This window comes from Rhamphochromis longiceps, linkage group LG14 (assembly GCF_057381845.1).
Source record: "Rhamphochromis longiceps isolate RC_006_pf linkage group LG14, R_longiceps_female_GT1.1, whole genome shotgun sequence".
Taxonomy (NCBI): domain Eukaryota; kingdom Metazoa; phylum Chordata; class Actinopteri; order Cichliformes; family Cichlidae; genus Rhamphochromis; species Rhamphochromis longiceps.
The window spans coordinates 31,461,124-31,470,953 of NC_140570.1; positions in this window are offsets into that span (position 1 = coordinate 31,461,124).

The window sequence follows — 9,830 nt, forward strand, 5'->3', positions numbered from 1 at the left end:
GACATCTGCAAACATTTGTTTCGTAAAGCAAAAAAGTAAAAAGAACTTTAAAAAAAGATGAATAAAAAAAAAGTTCAAATTATAAATGTTCCTTTGGTCATTTGTCAGTATTTTCTGAAAGGATAAGCCTATATCCTTTTTTTTTTAAAAGCTCAAATCTACAAAAAGGTTAAGACCAACAATTTGTTATTCTATGACTCAACATCCATTTTCCTTTGGTGTTTTTGGCACAACCCCACTCCTACTGAAGAATCTTTCCAGCCATCAGATTTCTACCGCTTATCCAGAATTTATTCCCAGGAACACTTTCCAACTCCTGCAGGGATCCTGAGGCTTTCCCAGGCCTCCTAGTTTGGTGTTTTTGGAAAAACCCCAAACAAAGCTAAAGTTTGTACAACTCATATCGAAACCGTTACAAGGCAGGGAGAAAAAAAAAAAGACAATGTCATAATGACACAGATGATCGCACCATAGACTCAATTATGTGCAATTATGCCCCCTCAGCATAAGAATGGGGGGGGGGAAAAAAAAAAACAAAAAAAACAACAACCTATGTATTGCCCTGTTTTCTTTTCCTAAGAAGTAGTGATGTGCGATTCCACTGATTTCCTTTCCGATCCGATACCAAGTAAAATTCAGGGTGGTATCGACGATATTGATCCGATACAGATACTTTGTACAAAAAATTATTTTATTTATTGTATTGCTATTGTATAGCTTCATAATGATAACAGGACATTAGACTACTTGTTCTTATCGCTTGACAATGCAGAATTATCATATAGAAATTCAAAAACTGAAGCTGTGTGCTATTTGAACACGTTTCCTGCCTGCGGTACTAAAGGACTCCGTGAGAGACGTCTGTCTCGCCCTAGCAGCACCCGTCCCTCTCCTCCTCTTCAGTTCGCCTCAACATAAGCTCGTCATATTCTGTGATATGATTTACTGAGGTATTTGACGAGGTTAGTGGTGTTGCCACAACACCTCACTGTCTTGCCACCTGTATCGCAAACCACGACTCGGCTGTTTGTGGAGGTAAAATACGTCCGCACATGACTCCATTTACGATCAGTCATTGTTGTGAGTGCGCACTCGGGGCAGCGACACATTTATACAGTCGCATATGATTATGAAAAGCGGAAGAGGAAGTAGTTCCTTCCAATGTAGACAATCTGAATGATATAGTTTCTTTCCACTGTGTTCCTGTTAATGATAAACTACAAATCTACCCTAAATTACTAAAATATCTACATTTTATTATGAGAATCGATTCTAGAACATAAATGACTGGTATCGGAGGAATCTATATTTCAGTATCGATCTGCACATCACTACTAAGAAGCTGCCTCCATTTTCTTGTCTGCAAGTAAGAAACACACTAAGAAACAGTATTGTGTACCAACACACATCACCGTTAAGGGAACACAGAACCAAGTTTTTATAAGCTGCCCACCTGCGCACACATCTTTCATCACGGCACAAAAGGAGCTGCTGCTGGCAGTAAGAACTGAAAAACTGTGATACTCTCTGCACGTCTGCAGCAAGCATTTTGTCACTATTGGGTCAAATATCTAAATGGCAGTTTTAGCCTTTTATACTGTAACAGGTCTGTGCTACATCAAATCATTTGGAGTCATTTGCAAGTTTTTGCATCATATCGCAATATTGTTCCTATAGTGCACAAAACAATGAGGCAACCCTTCTTGACTAGATCCTAGATGGAAAATACTTTTCAGTCTTATAATGTGACAATATTGTGCAGCTCCTGACAAGTTAGAAAGGTTAAGTTACTTTAGTGACTGTTAAACTAAAGGGTTTCTTTACGGTTTTACTTAAAACCAAAAGATAAAATAACTTATAAATGCAGATAAACAATTTTTTTTCACTGCATCATCAGGAACATGAGCCAACATTTTTCCAAATATCGGAACAGAATTTTGAGGACATGTTGTGCAACTCTAATACCACAGACTTATAAACAGAGTAAAGCATGTTGACAATATGCAGCTTTTAATCATTTATATTATTTTTGCATTACTAAATACTGGATAACTCCCAGGCTGCTAAATACAGCCAACACCACATTTTAACTTTTCAAAATAAGAAACTAAAATAATGTGCAAAATGTGATCCACTTTCCACTTTGATCTCTCAGTTGCATATAGCTGACACCCCCCACTGCCAACCCCCCAAAACGTTGTCAGGATTTCCAGAGCATTTTCTAGAGTATTGCACAACATAAGCAATGAGATGTTCAATTCGTTTTTAGCACTTTTCAAAAACATAAACAGGATTTCTATTAATTTCCCATTTCTGACTAATCAATAATGTGTGCGAAGTATACAAAACTATTTCTGCTGGTGTAATAAATGATTCATAAAAGGCACACATTTATTTTAATGATATATTTACCATAAATGTAATTGATCATAATGACCCAAGTGTAATTGCATCAGCTACATTAAACACTTTTAATGAGAACTAATATGAGCTGACCTCAACCAAAAGTATACAATGTACTTCAACAACACCATCAAGGAGGGAACTATCAATATTCTTGGCTCAGTCGCTAAATAGCCATTTCTGTTCTGTACTGTAGCTATTCAAATGTATTACCTAATGCCAATTCCATTAGTGTTCTCCATTACTCACAATATCAGCATGCCATGTCATTCAGTAAAGGCATTTGGAACCATAGAGGGAAGCTAAAACCAACAGCGAAGGGATTATATTCAATTTGACAGGCCTAGATTGCTGCCAATTAGGTGTAAGGAGAATTCAATGAGGTTACATAAGAGAGTGAATACAGTACTCATCCCTTTTCGTCACTCACTCGGTGATGGGTGGCTGCTGATGTAACAAAACAAAATATCCATAAAAAGAATCAGGAAATGACACTGGCACCACAGAGGGACTCTAGACAGCGACTTATCCTAATTGGAGATGGAAATACATTTGTTCCAGTTTATTACATCTAACCTGCCTACTGCTTGTTCTCAAAGAGGCAATAACCTGGCCTATGGGAGTCTTTAATGTCAAGCACTGTCTGACTGGCTTATTCAAACAGCAGTGATGAAGAAATAGAGATGATTCCTCCCCTTTGTACTCCCTCATGAACCTCAAAGAACTGGAATTAAGTCCTGTTTTTACAAGCTAATGAGTAGTGCTGCCCACCTCAACATGCTGTACCATCAAGAGACGTATGCCTCTAGCTGAGAAGCAGGATTTTGCATCTACTATTGAAGTAATTTTAATTTTTTTTTTTTTTTACCATTTATGAATATGTTGATTTTTTTTTTTCTTTTTGCATTTTTAAATTTTTTTTTAAATAAAATTGTACTTTTTTTCTTTAAAAATAAGAGAACATAGTTTGTTTGGCATTTAACATTTACACATAAATTAAAATGTGAAAGATATCTGTATTACTTAGCAACAATATAATTGCAGCTATACCCTCAGAATAGGTGATTCGCTCCTCAACCACCTCCTCCACCACCTCAGCTCTCGGAGATCCCTTCCCCCCTCATTCCCCCAGGTGTTCTTTAATAAGCACCTTTCTAAATAAGAACAAATTTGGAACAGGAGAGAGCATCCCCTCATGCCTCCATCCATCATTTTAATGAGCAGAGGTGTGTCCTGTTCTCACAACGAAGTGCAGGTGATTAAAGATCTTAAGTGGATACCCGGGCAGCCAGGGTTATTCACCCCATAATGACATGAATATGCACAATGAGGGTGAACTGTCTCTGGTCTGGTCCTTACAGTTACTCAACCTGTGTGCATATATGTGCATCTGAAATAATTCTATGTTGTATATTTTGGCCCTATTTCTTTCTACTGTCTGGCCAAAAAGGACCTATTGAGCTTTTGGACAAACAAATAATGACTCCATTAATCAAAAACAGGTTGCAGATTGGTTGACAATAAAAAATATTTTAACTGCTAGTTGCAGCCTTTACTGACTGCAAAAATATAATCAGTTCCAAGCTTATAAAATAAAAAGTTTTACCAGTAAAATAACTACATTAGAATTTCTATATTACTGAATTAAATATTTCTATACTATAAAAGTATAATTAGGAGGACATCAAAGCTTTTGCATGGTAGCAATTGATAAGAGAGAAAGATACTTTCTGTTCCCCAATCACAGGGTTCACCACAGCACCGGTAGCTCCCAGGAACAAACCGGGGATATTTCTTCTTGTTAGGAAAATGTGTAAACCACTGCACTATGGAGCCACATAGGGTTAAACTGTAAAAGGTAACGGTTGTAGGTAATTCCCAGATTCAGCGGCGACTTCACCAAATTTCAGGTGAGCCTGGGCTGCCATTAACTGGCTGATCACCTATTAGTTTGTGACATCAAAAGGGCAGGATGGATCTGACTAAGAAGCTCCAAACTAATTTGCTATTGTAAATCACAAGGCAGCCACAGAATCAAATCGGTTGCGTTGTTTGTCGGACTTTCTCCTCTCTACAGCTTAATTCAACTTCCATCAAAAATAGACTTGCTCCAGTGTTTTTTGGTGAGTGGAAAGCACTTCTGGGACACTGAAGTGCATCTAGTGGAATTGTAATTATTGTCTTGAGAGGGCACAAGCAACTCCAACAGGCACGCCACAGCCGAAACAATATGCTGTACTACGGCGTTATTTTTGTGCCACTATTCTGAGCGCACGTAAAAAAAGTTTGTAGGTCCAAGTGTTGTATTTTGAGGAGAAATTTATTTTGAGCGAAGAAAAGCTGAATTTGAGGGAACAACATTCATTCCTGCGTGCAAAAAATTTATTTCGGTGTTTGCTATTATCCACACACACACACACACACACACACACACACAATAGCAGCCCCTCTCGCTCAGTTTTTGCATTTGCGCTCGCTCACAATGTGTTGCTGGCGCGCTCAACATTTCTGCCCGTGCGTGCTCAACTCTTTCTCTACACCGTTATATTTGTGCCATAAAACCAGCCAATCACAGACTTGGATGCAAAAAAATCTGATTGGCTGTTCTGGTCTCCAATCAGCTCGAAATGACGAAATGCAATATCCCAGAATCCATTTTGTCCAAAACTCAATCGAGGCAGTGGCGGGGGAACACAGAGTGGCAGAGTTTGAAATATTACTCTTTCTAGGTCACAAAATAAACTTTTAAGATATTTTCATGCGAGAACTTCAAATACCTGCTCGATTTATCAAGACATCACATATTTCTGTAAGTGCTCTAACGTTTTCGGAGATGCCTTGTTACCCACCAGCTGACCGCATAGCTGGACTGGCCATTGGGCATACCGGACATTTGCCCGGTGGGCCGATGATGATTTTTCATTTTTATGTTTGTTTGTTTTTGTAACGGTATAAACAATGAAAGGTGGTGGATTAGCCAATTGGTCATGATCAACTCTGAGCTGGACCAATTACAATACATTCGTATTGAAGGGAAAAAGAGTCCCGTACTTTAGCTAGAATGAAAAAAAGACAACGCTGGAGTTATTCTGTCTTTACGTTGCACAGCTGCCTCTTCTCCCCTCTTTCTCTCCCCCTCCCTCTCCTGTTGCTACTTCAATGATGAAACTGATCAATGATCAGCTGATCATCTCTCTTGTTTGTTTATCTCCCACATTGCGCCAGAAACAGGAAACCAGCGTATGTTGCGCTAAACAACAACAGCAGCATGTTCAAGCTTGATAAGCTGTTGTTATAATTTATTTAAAATTAATTTCTAGTATCAGCTGATGTTGGCTGGAGCCACAGCTGTAAAAGCTGCTGCTCATGATATCGGTTTGGAAACATGAAGGTGATACAAATCATACATATATACCAACAAGACAGTGTACATCACTGTCACAACAGCGTTTGTTTTAGTTCAAAGGCTTTATGGTTTTTCCTATAATACCTGGTGGTGTAGTCTATGATCTTTTTGTCAGTTCAGCCTTATATATTGTGTTTAACCCGAGTGACCACCCGGTCAGCTGGTGGGTAACAGGCATCTCCGAAAACGTTAGAGCACTTATGCAAATATGTGATGTCTTGATGAATCGAGCAGATATTAGAAGTTTACACAGCACCATTCTCGCATGAAAATATCTTAAAAGTTTATTCTGTGACCCAGAAAGAGTAATATTTCAAACTCCGCCACTCTGTGTTCCCCCGCCACTGCCTCGTTTGAGTTTTGGACGAAATGGATTCTGGGATATTGCATTTCGTCATTTCGAGCTGATTGGAGACCAACAGCAAACACTGAAATACATTTTTTGCACGCTGGAATGACTTTTGTTCACTCAAATTCAGCTTTTCTTCGCTCAAAATAAATTTCTCCTCAAAATACAACACTTGCACCTACAAACTTTTTTTTACGTGCGCTCAGAATAGTGGCACAAAAATAACGCCATACTGCACACCTGGTGAGATTCAAGGCTGACAAGGGAACCACAAAATACAAAATGATAGTGACTGAGAAGCTCAAACTCATCTGCAAAAGTCTTAATTTGCACCACAGGACCAGTAAACAAGTTTCAACTTCTCACATACTGCTATGCAATCAAAATATTTCCCAGTAAGAGGAGCAGAAGATCTATTGAAAAAATACAGTATTAAGGCAGTTGGGCACTGGATTCAAGGCATAAACAGTAAAAGAGGAGGGTCAGAACTTTTGAGTTTAAAAAGTTAAATCAACCTCAGTCCCCTCAACCTGCAGTCTTTTTAACTGCCAACAGGTGGCGACTCCCCTGGTTGCAAAAAGTTGCTCAGAAGTCCGAGTTCTTGTGCTCGCCTGCTTTTTGGCCTCAATAAAGTCATAATGGTTTACTAAGTCAGTCAGTAGTTTCAGATCATAATGAATCAAAATTTAACATTTTCTAAATTATTGGTCATTCTGAAAGTCAGAAAGAGGATTACCCAGAGTCATTACCTAATGATTAATCAATCACATATCATTAAGAAGAGATTGTGTGGATCCACCCCTCGCTCGAGACACATATGGTTTCAAAACACCGACATTGTAAAGGCAAAAACACTGAGCTCAAAACTTAACAACAGAACTATTAACTATTAGGTCATTTTATAATGACTACAACCATCTTTTATAAGCAGTCTATGGTGACTGCAATGAAGAGATTACAAAACAAATCTAAGCAATTTTTACAAGTTCTAAGGATTGCAAAATACCAGCCATTGGGTTCACTGCCTTTGCCTAACTTTGAAGAGAACAAGTGAATGATTAAATTGCAGAAGGCAATTCCTTCTCAGTACTCTATTGCATGCATTACATTGCTTCCTGTGACTCTATACAGGAATATAAGCACACTAACATCTCCCCCTCCTTTAAATTCCCATCTTTATGCCTTCAGTGTTTCACTTTTTGCAATCAATAATTTAAACTGCTGTTGCTTTCCCAGCAGCCAAAAACTAATTTCTTTTGTGCACATTCAGACTGTCTCTCATTTCTGATCGCAAAACTGCTTCATTAACCTCCTTCCCATACTAGAAGGTAATTAAGTGAACAGCTGTGCTCTGTCTGACAACTCATCTTATACTGTCACTACCCTCTGTGAAAACACCAGCGAGGAACCCATCATCACAGGTGCGCAGCGTTTAGATGGCTTACCAGCACCTCTCCACAGCCATTTACACTACAGCTGCAGGTCAAACGCCATCTCTTCAGACAATCAATCAAAACTAATTTAGGTTTAACAGTCTTACCAACCAGCTCATCACAATTACATGCCATTACAAAAAGAGTTGTTTATAATCAGTGTTAAACTCTTAAGCTTGTGAAACTTGTGAAAACTAAACTGATGAGAGTTATTGTAAAGGATGGCCGTCAGTGTGAGAGACTGCCAGGCGTAATGAGAGAGGAACCGTGGAAGCCTGCCAAATCCAAGTTGTGCGTGGTTTTTTTTTTTTTAATAACCAAGAAGTAATCTGGATGATTTGTACATCCATTTGTCACTTAGCCAGTCATTCTAACCATCCTTATTTAGTGCTGACGGGTCTGCACAATTAACCCAGAGGAATATAGCCTCCTCATGCTGTCCCCTGGAATCTTTCTTCCCTCAGCTTTTTCTCTGCTTTGCTTCCGTAAGTTGATCTCAAAATCTAGCATTTAACACTACCAGTGAATCATGGACTTTATCAAAGTGCTTGTTATAATTATTAAACAGTTGTTGGCTCAGTGATGTTTACATATATATATAATAAAGATTTAAAAAAGGAAGATAAAAAAAAAGTATTATTCAAGCAAAAAAACCCAAACACTTGCACAAAGATGGGTTATTTTAGATCGAATGCCAGCTGGTAGTATTTGTGAGCTATAAGACATGCCTTATAATCACCACTTTGATATCTCTACAGAAGCGACGTTAGAAGAGGAGGCTAGGTCAACCAATTACAGGCACATCAGTCAAAAGAGGACGTATAATTACTTGTTTTTAGTTCCATTAATCAATATGCAGAAAACAAGGTCCAGACAATGTGTGGCTATAGTTCAGGAGGTAGAGCAGGTCATCTGATCTAATCTAATCGGTATGTTGGTGGTTCAATCCCTGGCTGCTCCAGTTTGCATGCCATATACCTTTTGGCAAGATACTAACCCCAAGTTGCTCTCAGATGCATCCAAAAGAGTGTAAATGTGTCAATGTTAGCACTTGAGCATAAAAAAAGTTCTTGTATGAACAGGTTGCTTGAAGTGCATGGATCTTTGTTTCATCCTGAGAAACACCGGCTAGTCATTGGCCTTCTTTCTTCCACTTAACATACAGTCTCAGGGTGCTGGATTTGGGGTAAAACCCTGCACAGTAATGAACTTTCTTGTCTTGATGTCACTGCCTCCTATTTCATTCTTTGGTCAGCTGATTATCCCAGCAGGGTATTGAATGACTCTCAGGACGTAGGTGTTGATTGTTCTTCTTGTTCTTTTCATTCACCTGACTCCTCAAGACTGGCCTTCATCTCTCCGGGTATTTGGTGGTTGCAGCTTTCCTAGTGATGTCTTCATGGTTCCCATTTGCCTGTGGGATTTCTCAGTGTCTGCAATGTACTAAAAGTAATAAGAAGGCAACAATTTCCTCAGTTCTGACTATCTTCCCTCCTTATTGCCATCTGACTACATTTCTCCAGTCCAAATGACACTCTGATATTACTGTAAATCCTAGTGGTGTGGATGAGAGAGGGAGAAAGAAAGTTTTTTTTTTTCTTTTTAAGTATGTGAATGATTTATAACCCATTCCCTCAACACTAACATTAGTGCCTTAGAGCATCACACACATTACCCATTTTTTCAAAAAAGTTAGAGAATATTAATGAAAGATAATATTATTATTAGTTATTAATATTATATAATAATAATTTGGATTACTGTCATTTTATTTGAAATGGCCTGCACCCACACAGCATTTCAGATAATAATGACTACCCGTGATCACTGCATAAAGACCATTCTATGCTGCTGGTGACATAACCTTACTTTAATAACACCAGAAAACTCCACCACAATCACTTTCACCTGACTTTGAACCCCCTATACCCAAGACCACACACAGAAATTTTTGGTTTTACAAAAAACATTCAACACATTTAAAGTTGCTCTAACACATGAGATGATGTACAGTTACTGCTATGCATTAAAAAATAAATAAATAATCACGTTATACTTCATATGGCATTTCTAGAAGACTAAAGATAAGTGTGAAAATTCACTCCATTACTGCATTCTACTGAACTCCATTTTTTATTTTTATTATATATATATATATATATATATATATATATATATATATATATATATATATATATATATCTATCTATCTACTGAATACATTTGTTTTCAATTGAAC